This window comes from Ziziphus jujuba, chromosome 3 (assembly GCF_031755915.1).
Source record: "Ziziphus jujuba cultivar Dongzao chromosome 3, ASM3175591v1".
Taxonomy (NCBI): Eukaryota; Viridiplantae; Streptophyta; class Magnoliopsida; order Rosales; family Rhamnaceae; genus Ziziphus; species Ziziphus jujuba.
In genome coordinates this window covers 32,112,130-32,125,149 of record NC_083381.1, presented here as the reverse complement: position 1 = coordinate 32,125,149, position 13,020 = coordinate 32,112,130, and positions in this window count along the sequence as shown.

Here is a 13,020-nt window from a genome sequence, read left to right as displayed (position 1 = left end):
AGTGACAAAATAACAAGCTTGAGAAAAGGAAGGATTTTTGTAGGACCTCAAACATCAGAGTGAACAACCATAAAAAGGTTCTGAACATTTATTAAGGCTTGGAAAATAAGAAATCTAGTGGCTTTTAGCCATTTTACGGACTTCGAATTGAAAATTCAAATAACTTACTGCGATGAACCGTGTGGACGAATGCGGGGCACTAGTAGGCTACCTGTTATATAATCCCATATCTCCTAGTATAGATCTAGAGATGATTGAAACATAGTAATAGTCACTAACATCGAGGCTTTTTCAGAATGGTTGACTTCAAAATTTAAAAAAACTTCAAGGTTAAGCGTGGTCTGTTTAAAGCGATTGGTGGCCTTTTGCAAAGCTTTGAGCAAAGAAAATCCCATACCGAGTGCGATGACTAAATTGGAGATAATATTGGCAGAGAATGACAGGTCAACCAGTGGAGCTAGGATATTACATTTACCTTTAAAAACATATTTCGAAGATAACTGAAAGACAAATGTCCTAACGTCCAATGGCATAGCCAAATAGTTTTCCTAGTTTTATTCATTTCACTAGTCCAATTTATTTGACATGTTTTCAGTTTCCCGATAGGGTTTTACACTTACCTTCAAAAACAGATGAGGTTGCAACTTCCAAAGATATCCAAAGGACAAATGTCCTAATCTCCAATGCCATAGCCAAATAGTTTCCCATGTTTCATTCACTTCGCTAGTCCGATTTACTTGACATGTTTTCAGTTTCTCATTTTCTATAAGATCCAAATGGTATAACTTTAGTTTCCTGTCTAACTCCAAAACCAAGAATCTTTTGAGTTCAAATGTCCTAAAAAATACAATACGAAGGCCAAAAAGTCATAGTACATTCTGGAATTAAGGTAATTTGATTGACGGATAACAAATTATATTCAAGAGATGGAATAACAAATAGAACACCTAACGTAAGTTTTTGACACATAATGATAAGGCCCTTTCTAATAATTGGAGAGGTACTACCATTAGCTGTGAGTATGACAGATTGAGTATAAGACAAAATAGACTGTAACTGACTTGAATCATTGGTCCTATGATCGATGCACTAGTATCAATAATCCATATACTATTCTTAGAGTTTGCAGGAAAAAAGCAAATTCCTTATTTACCATACTTGGATGTTTGTTATTTTCCATAAACTAAATAGTAGCTACATCAGTTTGTCATATGATTTGCTTTCACGGTTTCTTGGTGAAGTTTCACTAATCAGGATAACAAGTTATCTCATAACACCTTTATTTTGAATGACCTATTTCATTACAATAAGATCATACCAAGCTGCTGGATGGGGCTCTAGCAGATGTCATTTCTGAGATGGTGCATGTAACACCCCGTTCCGAACCATGTTGGAATTTTTGCACGTTGACCGAGGTTGACTGTTGATCGTTGACCGAAAGGGTCAAAAGTTGACTTTTTGATCCGGTTGGAATTCTAGGTTGACTGAGTTACCGTTACGAAGCACACGTTGGCACGAGTTCGTAGACTAGTAGCACGTTCAAAACGGAGCTACGGTTTGAAAGTTATGGGCAAAACAAGTTGAAGTTCAAATTGTCCAAAAGGTGCCGGGAGTTGACTTTTTCTTGTGATGTAATTTTGTGTTGACTCTTGTATGGTTGTAAAGTACTCATTGATATGAGTTCATAGACTAGCGGCACGCTTAAATCAGACGCTTGGTTAAAAAGTTATGGACGTTTGAAATTCGCTGGATACCGTATTATTTTAATATATCTGGCTTAAGTGCACAGTGATGCCACGTGTCAGCTTCTGATTGGTCCATGTGGCATGAACAGTGTCACACAGGGGTTTTTATGTGATAAAATTCTCGGGGAAGAGAGAGAAAGAGAGAGAGAGAGTCCGTCGGCCACCGGAATTTTTCAAACTTTCCAACCGAGTTACTGTGCACGCGCCAACCAGCAAGGTTGCCCTCCCCATTTCCGACAAAACCTCCAAGTTTCACGGCGAACGGCCTCCGGACGCGCCCGGATCGGACGTCCGAAGATCGGCGGCGAGTTTTTCCCTCCATCGCCGGCCACCGCAAATCGACCCACTTCTAGCCATTTTCTGGCCACACACACCATACACCCTTCACCCTCTCCTCATGTCCGGCTGACCCACCAAAAATTGCGGCCATCGGACCACCGACGCGCCGAGATCGGAGCGTTTTCCAGCGAGGGGCCGGAAATCTTCAAACCGGGATTTCTCTGCCGTCCGGCCTCCGTTTTGCTCATCGTCGGTCCCGTTGGGTTGCTCTCCTCACGATCTACAAGTCTGCAAAATTTCACGACCAACGGCCACTGCACGCGCCGCCGCCGGCGACAGTTGCCGGTGACTGCGGCGGCTCGCCGGAAAGTACTGTTCCGGCGAGTACCCAGTTTTCCGGCCGGCTCTAGTCCGCTGTGTTCGAACTCCTGAACCCGAATCCGGCATCCGTTTCCGCCAATTTGCGACGGTTTGGGAGAATTGCGGAGCCGAAACCCGAAAAGCTTCCCGGCGAAATTGCGATCCCGTCGGGTACGATCATCGGAAATTAAGACCGGATCTGTGATTAGCATCACTCGAGCTTTGATTCGGTATATAATTCATAAATTTTAGTTATCGTTTGGTGTTCGCTCCCCGGGTACCCATTTGGGAATTACCCGAATAAAATATTAATATTTGTGGTTTGGTACTGTGGATGTTTTAGGTGCACGTGCGAGTAGCGGAGTCGATCCTACAGAGGATCTTGATTGAGATACATGCATAAGGTGAGTGACGCACCTTCAAATTAATTTTGGGAATTTAATTGGTGAATATATTATGTGTGATTTAAATATTTGGAATTTAATTTCTATGTGTCAAATATTTATTTGATTTATTGTGGATTTATTGGTGAATTTATTGGATTTAAGAAAATGTGCATTTTACAAATTTATGCCATGTGACATTATTTTATGGTTTTGAGAATTTTGAAATTCTTGTGGTTTTAATATTAAATTGGGCATGATTTGATTTTCAAATATTTCAAGGAAAATATTTGTTTATGTTGGTGATTTCAATTTTTTATAAAATATGCCCATGGAATATTATGAGATTTGATTATTATATTTCGAGAATTATTTATGCTATTGGGAAAATATGGATATTTGAATTGATGGATTTGGGAGTTGGTGGATTTGAAATTCATGGAATTTATGGTATTGATTATAAAGAAATTGTACGGAATTTCCCGGTTCAAGCGGATGGAATATACCCGCTGTGTTTATGCAAAATGTGAAATTTGTTATATAATTTAAATATGTGGATTTTATGATTTTTTGGATGTACCGTGCACGTACTGGTGTTCTGATTTTATGTGATATGAATATTGTGCACACGGATATGATTAGCGCGCAGGTGGGGGTGATATTATGAGGTTGTCCTGTGGTTGCCATCGGATGAGGGTAGGCCACCCCCCATGGCCGGGACACCAGGTTAGCAGCGGCGCAGTGGGACGCCACGCGACCGTATGCCGGTTTCTTTCTATAACCTCCTGTCTGGCGGTACCTCGGGACGCTGGGTACTGTTGGCACCACTGGTATATAGTGGGTGCATCAAATGATTTTCAGAACTGTATTTTAAAAATAAATTGTTTTAAAACTGTATTGGAATTAAAAATATAATTATTACTGCTTCTGGTATTTATCTGATTGGGGATTTTAAATTGGTTTAATTTTCTCCTTACTTAATTATTCAATAAATTAATTTCCTTTAAATTAAAATTGTCGGATGCTTGACTTATTACATTCTATTTGATATTTAGTAAATTAATTGATGTCTTGGTTTTCGGGGAATACGAACAAAGGGTTTTGTGAAAAGATTTTAAAAGGGGAACTTTTCCAACTGAGAGAATTGTAAGGGTTTTGAGAGAAATTATTATTTCCAAATAATTATTATCTATCTACTTATTACTGTGGTATTATATTGTATAGTAGATAGAGTCACTCACTGAGATGATTAGCATCTCACACTCTTAAATTCCATTCCCCTAGGTTCAGGTTGGAGACGTTGATTGTCCGGGGCGAGCCCAACGTCTCAGTTCGTTTGCCGAAGGTTCAAGAAGTTTTCTTCCCTTTTTCCTCTCTATCTTGTATTGCTTCTTTATCTGTCATTTTATAAATTCCACATTTGTTGTATAATGCTCTGTATACTGTATTGGACGTGTAGTTGTTCGTTATGCACTGGGTTGTTGCTGTTGTTTCTTTTGAAGTGCTGAAATTTGTGGAACCAATTTGTAGTATTGTGGGAGGAATAAGGGGATGTTTTTAGAAGTGTGTTTTCAGTGCAGGTAATTTTTGGTTAGTCCTACCCTTAGGGGAGGTGCTGCCGGATTTTCCGTTGGAAGGTTCGGTGGTATTTCCCTGGGATCAGGGCTTGTCTAGGGTTCCGGGCAAGGAATTCTGGACGGGTCCTGACAGTGCACCTCTTGATGTTGCTTTGTAGAATTTTCTAGTTCATTGATAATTTTTATTTCTGTACGATTTAGATGATATTCTAGTTGACTTTGATCAATCATCATTACAAAACTTTTAAAAAATTGTATGAAAATTCAATTAAAGATTTGGAATTCAATTCCAAGATTAGTTTGTGATTCAAAATACAAATAAGGGAATATGATATTCAAGGTAAGATATTTAGAATTCAAATTTAATTTGAATCGGAATGTTCTCTAAGATTGAACATGGAAAATTAATATGAGAAGATATGATATTTGAGATAAGAACTTCGGAAAGAGAACTTTGATTCATAGTAAAAACATCAAAATTAAAACTTTGATTTGGAAGAGAATTTTGGGATTCAAACTTCGATTCATATACAAACATTCTTTAAATCAAGTGCTCTGATGCCGTGTAAAAACTAGGACAAATTTCAAATTATATTGCTGTGTGTGATTATTTTTTTCCATGCAGGAGTTATATAATGATGTACACTTATACAAAATAAGGAAGTAACACTAATTAGAATTAATTACAATTATTCTTAAAATCATTCTATAGTTAACTAAATAATCACAATAATTATTGACATTACTTACAATAATTATTGACACCTCATGCCGACATTATGGCTCAATGATAAAGTACCGCATGCATAATCGAAAGTGGCACTTAGTACTATGTCACAACTCAATACACTTTGCTACACCACCCCTATCAACCTCACCGAACTTTTTTTTTCACCTCGGATTGGACACCTATTGACAAAGAGAACTTTTTTTTTTTTTTTTTTTGGTTTGTTTGTTTTTGGTGTGGAGAAAAGAGATAGAATATAAGGATTGTAGGAGAAGAAGCTTTGTAGCTCTTTTTTCAAATCCTTATGAAATTGTTCTTAGATTTTTTTAAGGTCCTTTGGTATGATAAAGAGAAGACAATTTCAAGTTTGCTGAGAGAAGCTCGAAGGTGCAATATTCAAAGCTTTTGTTAGTCTCAGATTCACTGGCATCAGTGAAGGGCACATCTATTTTAAGGACACTACAAAACACATGCCTCAGAGTCAAAGTTTAAATATACATCCAATTACAATCTTACATTTTTTTTATATTAACATTTTTATTTAATATATTTGTTTTTTCTTTTATTGATTATCCATATTATATTTTACAAGCTTTCATATATATATATATATATATATAGCTTATTTTATTCTTTCTTTTCAAGCTTTTTGTATCAACTATATATTATTCTTATGCTCTCATCCTTGCTACTATTTTGTGTGTTATAATTTTTATATAATATTTTCTAACAATCTTAAAATTGATGCGTAAGCAAGGTGTACTAGTGCTTGAGAATACACAATGTAGTGTATTTTGTTTTCTTACAGAAAGCTGTGTGTGGTATTGTTGGCTTTATATTTTTTACCTGGAGAATTCTCTTTGATAAGGTCGGATTGAAGAGGTTTTAGACTTTCAGTTTGTTTTGTATGAGATGGGACCAGGTTAGCTAGTTTGATGAAAACAAAAGGGGGGGAAAAAAAAGAAAAAATAAATTAAGACAAGACTAGTTTTTTCCTTAATTTTTATTTATTTATTTTTGGACTTTAATTTCCTAAAACTTTTATGACCTAGGCACTTAGTTGCTTTTAAATTTTCTGGATTTTTTTTTTTTTTTTTTTTGGTTGGCCATTATGAGTATCGAGTTGGAGTTAGTCTCCAGATTTGGATTGTTGTGAATCAATAGATCCTGGACTTGGTAATATTTGGTAGATTGGCACAAGTGTGACGCTAATTTGGTTAGAGACCTTGATAAAAAAACTGAGTATTTTTTGCCTCACATTTTATTTTTATGTGTGAATTTTTTGAACTAAGATTGCAACTTTGAAACCAAATGTGCTTATGTAGTCTAATCTGTTCCTAGGTTCGTGTTCCCCACGACCAAACAAAGAGACCACCATCTTATTAGGTTTCAAGTTGCTCTTAGGTAGACTGATGTCAGCGGGATGGTCAAAGTCAATTGCTAATGTTATCAAGAGTTATTATTATTATTATTTTTCTAAGGAAGAAAAATGGGTTATTTTTATATATTTTATATTATTGATCTTTTCTTGTTGTTGCAATATTTGAATTATTTAGCAACAATTATTAAATTTTTGTTGTATGTTTTATAAACACAGTGAAAGTGAACAAGCCACTTGTCTTTCATTTACTTTTGACCTATAAATATTATATGAACTATAAAATGGAAAGGAAGCACAATATGAAAACTGATGCTGAAATTATGATAGAAATGTATAATTATATTTTGATTCATAATCCCATGATAATGAGACAAGGAATTCAAGGTTTATGGATTCCTTACCAGACAAATATGATGGTCTTTGGGATGGTATTATTGAAAAGGTCAACTTAGGACAAGTAGAAAGCTTTGTCAGCTTCACATGTGAGACCATCCTGGTGGAAGAATGATGCATACTTAGAGAGTACTTAGAGAGTACATGATGGCATCATCAAGAACCTTTTTTATTATTGTTTTTTAATTTTTAAAGGAAGAAAAAGGGTTATTTTTGTATTATATTATTGGTCTTTTATTTTTATTGCAACATTTAAATTATTTAGCAACAATTATTAAATAATGATGGTGTGTTTTTCAAGACATTGAAAAATTAACATGCTATTTATCTTGCCTATACAGTTGACTTATGAATATTATATGAACTATAAGATAGGAAGCATAGTATGAAAATTGATGTTGAAATTATGACAAAAATATATAATTATCTTTTGATTCATAATCCGTTAACAGTGAGACAAGAAATTCAAGCTTCAATTAATTCCTTATCAAATAAAAATGATAATCTTTTGGATGATGTTATTGAAAAAGTCAGTTTAGGACAAATGGATAGCCCTAATATCTTCACATTTGAAATCATGCTGGTGGAAGAATGAAGCATATTTAAAGGAGTAAGATCATTCCCTATATTGTCAATTCATCCAAATTTAAGGAGCACAGGACAATTAGGCTCAAATAGCTTCAAAGGTCCATGATTGAGAAGCAAGCACTTGCAATAACATGTATTTGCTTATAAATCTATATTATTTATTATGTTGTGGTGCTTGTAATTTATTTTAGAAATACAAATTAATTGACAAATTACCTTTTCAGGTGCCCCAAAATAAAGGAGCTGAATCCCATGGAAAGGAAGATAAACTTTCTAGAAATTCTTTTGAATGTGAGGCTGTCTTGCCTAAGTGATTGTATCTATACCATAAAAGGTAAAAATATGTTCGGAAACCATTACTTTTATCATCATTAAATATGCACATAAGAGTAATGTTTTATTGGTTTCTTATGTATGTGTCTAAAATCTCAAACACACATCGAAACACAATATAGATGAGAAAATATCTTAAATGGAATATTTCAGGTGCTTGGAAATTTAGTGTACTGATGAGTTGTATAAGACCAAACATAATCTACAAAGTTTGCGAACTAAGTAGATGATAATGACCACTGGAAAAGGAAATATAAGCTCGATGAGGTTGAATGGTAAGTTTAGACATCTACATCCTAGATACAATAGCATGAGACAACTAATCTTAACTGGAGTTATTCTTATTGATTGTTTAAAGTGAAAGGATAAGATTGCGGATTCATTCTTTGTAACACCTTGTCCCGAAGTACACCGAAAATTTTTCAAATTTGACCAAGGTTGACCGGGTTTGACCGAGAAAGGGTTAAATGTTGACTTTTTGTTCCTGTTGGAATTTTACATTGACTGAGGTACTGTTACGAAGTACAGATTGTCACGAGTTCATAGACTAGTAGCACGTCGAAAACGGAGTTACGGTTTGAAAGTTATGAGTAAAACAAATTGAGGTCCAAACTGTCCAAGGGGTGCCAGAGTTGACTTTTTATTCATGCAAAGTTGAGCTTTGACTCATGCATGGTTGTGAAGTACTCGTCGATACGAGTTCATAGAGTAGCGGCACATTTAAATTGGATATCTGGTTAAAAAGTATGGATCTACGAAGTTTTGTTAACACCGTGAGTGCACAGTGACACCCACGGGCTGAGTTATTTCACCGTTTCATGGGGAAAAGCCAAGGAGGAGAGAGAGAGAGAGGGCGGAGGGAGAGAGAGAGAGAAAGAGAGGAGAAAGGAAGAGAACCCAACCGGCCACTGCCGATTTGCCCATTTTCCGGCCACCCCAAGCCACACGCACTTGACCGGTCTCTCACCTATGGAAATTCTGGCCTACCCACCGAATCTCATCGCCGGCCGGCCGCCGACGTGCCTAGTTCGAGGCCATTTTCGGCGGAGGCGCCAATTTCTTCAACTACCGAGATCTCCTCATTCCGGCCTCCATTCTTGTCACTGCCCATCTCATTGAGACCCTCTCCCTTCAACCTACAAAATCCCCGAAAATCTTAGCCGTCGGCCGCCGGACGCGCCGCTGGAGGTGATGGTTTCTGGTGGGTCTCCGCGGCTCGCCGGGAAATCCAATTCCGGTGAGTACCTAGTCACATCTTTGGCCCCTCCCCACTAATTCCGACCCCCTGAACTCAGATCCGGGGTCCTTTTCCTCCAATTCACGACGGTTTGGGAGAATCGAGGCTCTAAAGGCTGAGAGCTTTCCGATGAGATTCTGGCCACCACCGGTCCGATCTTTGGAAAGTAAGACCGGATTCATAATCCCCGCCTCACAAGTTTCGATTCGGTATATTGCTTGTAAATTTTGGTTGTCGTTTGTGTTCGCTCCCCCGGGTACCCGGTTGAGAATTTACCCGATTAAAATATTATTTTAATCGAAGTTGTGAAATGTTGATATTTTAGGTGCACGGGTGAGTAGGGGAGTTGATCCTGCGGAGGATCTTGCCTGAGACACACGTTTGAGATAAGTGACCCACCTTAAAAACTATTTTCGGGTGATGATTTATATTTATTTGGTGATATTTGAATATTTGGAAAATATATGTATGTGGTTGGAATTTTATAAAATTGGGTATTTATTTTATAATGTCAAATTTCGGATGTTTGGTTATATGCATACATATATATATTTTAATGCCATGATTGAATATTGGAGAAATTCAAAGAATTTATGATTTAAATTCTAGATTGTTATTATTATTATTTTTACCGAGAATTTTCATGTACAATCAAGGGCTTATGAAGAGAAAATATATTTAAATATTTTTGTGAGCCTTATATGTTATTTTGGAGGAAAAAAAATTGATTTAAAGGATTTGAAGAAAAATATTGGCATGATGGTACTGTATGTTTTAAAAAGGTAATTATGCATTTATAATGCGAGGTGGTTGATTTCATGGTTTTGAGTAAACCATATTTCTTTTCTATATTGATGATTTATGGTGAGAAATGCAAGGAATGTGGGATTGGAGATTTTTATAACTCCCACGGTAAATTTCAGAATTTTTGGTAATAATAAAAATGGGCTATTGGTATTTATTTTATTTTAATTATTTTAGATGCACTTATACAGTACTGGTGTTCTGTATTGTACATGAGATTGTAATTAGCACGCAGGTTTTAGTCTCCCGTGAGTTACCTATGGACCTGAGGGCAGGCCGGTTTAGTATAGTGCACATAACCGCCTTCCTCCTAGGCCGGGATGACAGGTTTTAGCAACGGCGTTGTCGGGACGCCGAAGTGACCGTATGCCGGTTCTCTCTTTAACCCCCGCCTGAGGGTGCTCGGGACGCTGAGTACCGTAGGGCATCACTGGTATATAGTGTGGTGCGTCAGGCTATTTTCGATTTGAATTTTTAAGCTTATTATTTGGAAATACTATTCAATTAAAATGGTTAATTTATTTAAATTTTACCATTTATTTCAAACAAATAATTTTTATGGCATTTTTTATATGATTTATTATTTGTTATTAAAAATTTATTTTATTCCGGATTATTTTTCTGAGTGCATTGGATTCCAAAAATTGTTGCATTTTATTGGTAATTATTGATTAAATATTTTCATATAATTGTTGTGCTCTATATTATTATTTTTGCATGATTGTGTATTTTAAATATTGATATTCCATTTATTTGTTATTTAATTAATTATTTATTGGCTACCTTGATTTTGGGGAAATATAATTGCTGGATTTTGTGAAATGTTTTAAAAAGGGAACCTTTCTAAATTGAGTGCAGTGTGAGGGCTTTGAGAGGAAACTTTTCCTTTAAATTATTTCTATCACGTATATTATACCTTTTCTTGATAAATATTATTTAATGAGGTTGGTTATATATTATTAATATATTACCTTTGTTATTAACTCCTTACACTAGCCAGGGTCGCTCACTGAGATGATTAGCATCTCATATTTTTAAATTCCATTTCCCTAGGTCCAGGTTGGGAGACGTTGATCATCCGGGGCGAACTCGACGTCTCAGTTCATTACCGAAAGTCCAAGAAGCATTTCCTTCCTTTTTCCTCTCCATTTTGTATTACTCCTTTATTTGTCATCGTATTAATTTCATATTTATTGGCATAATGCTCTGTATACTGTATTGGACATTTAGTATTAATTATGCACTGATTCTTGTTATTCATATGGAGTACTGCAAATTTGTGGAATTATATTGTAGTAATATGGGAGGAATAAGGGGATGTTTCTAGAAGTGTGTTTTCAATGCAGGAAAATTGTGGTAAGTCCAACCCTAGGAGAGGTTCTGCCGGATTTTCCATTAGAGGGTCCGGTAGGGTTTCCCTGGAATCAGGGCTTGTTTAGGGTTCCGGTGAGAAATTTTGGACGGGTCCTGACATTCTTTAAAAAATTCAATAGAGATTAGTTGAGTTATTGTCAAGAGGAACATACTAGAACCTATAAAATTGATAATCAATACAATGGATACCAACCTAATTGATTAGATATTCTAAGATCTAAGTCCAATGAGACAACTAAATTATAAAGATTGAGTTATATCATTGTGGAGGCTATCCTCCTGTCCATTCTTATAATGAAACAATGATACCTGTTGGGAAAGATTAAGTTATATGCTTTTATGATTCTTAAGCATTGGTGATGTTCATGTCCAAAATGAGCATAATAATGAGTAATGAAATGTGTCAAGAAGGATACTCTGTGAGGTATATCATCATTTACACAAATGACAAAAGGTTTAAAAACATCATTTTTACCTTTAGTCAGTAAAGTAAATATATTCTTACAAGGGAAGATTTAAAGGATGATATCTATCTATCCTATGTAGGTTTCGACTGTAGAACATTATTATCAGAGTCATTTTGTTTTATTTTTTGGATCTCAAGCTTCTTTTTGAATTATTATGTCAAATTCATTCATGTGGGGATTGCTGAAAAAAAAAATGGTTTTAGAACCAAATTTAATATTTGTAACAGCCATATTAAATGACTTAATAATATTAAAAATCTAAATTGTGTAGCAGTCATATTAAATGACTTGTTTAATAGGTTTTTAAAATGAGAGTTACAAAATTTGAATGAATTTGATTTTGTAACGAGCTAATTAAATTGCTTATTTTAATGGCAGTTTTAAATCCTATGCTTGGTTGGGGCTATATATATATAGGTTTTGGTGAGGAAAAAAGAGGCAGAACATTAAAGATTGCAGGAAAAAAAGCTTTGTCGCTATCTATATAGCCTAACCTCTCTTTTGTTTTGGTGTGGAGAAAAAGGACAGAAGATAAGGATTGCAGGAAAGGAAGCTTTGTAGTTCTCTTCCTAAATCTTTTTGAAATTGTTCTTAGAATTGTTCTTCGGTGTGGTAGAGGGAAGACAATTTCATATTCATCGGAGATGCTTGAAGGTGCAGCATTAAAAACTTCTGTTAGTTCAGTGTATCATAGGAGACAGATGCATCTAAATTCACTAGCATCGACAATAAGCGAATCTGTTATAAGGATACTGTGTGGAACACACACAAGCCCTAAACCCGAAGTTGAAATCTATGTCTAATTACAATTTTACAGGTTTTTTATATTAATATTTTTTTTATTATTATTCATCCAAATTATCTTCTACAAACTTTCTTGTATAGATATATATAGCTTGCTTTATTTTTATAATTTATTGTATTATTTCTTTTCAAGATTTATGTATAAATTACATATTATTCTTATGGTTCTCATTTTTACTACTGTTTTGTATATTATATTTTTATATAATATTTTCTATACTCTATATATATATATATATTATATAATTAATTTAAACATATACATAATACTTATAATACGTCAATGTATAATCAATTATTTACATTTAATTATAGAGACGAAAAGAAAATAAACAAAAAGTATTCGAATTTTGTAGGCTTTGATCGTCTTATAACAAGTAAAAACAGAAGCTCGAATTTTTATTGAACGAGCCAAAGCCAATTTTAAAAAACATATTTTAAAATTTAACAAATTTAAACCGAATTTGTTCACCTCTAAAATTTTGTGAACAGAGTTTGAGAATTCGCTTGTCGGCATATTGGACGCATCCATGTGGAAGAAAGTGGCCTCTGTTTACTTTTCTAGAAT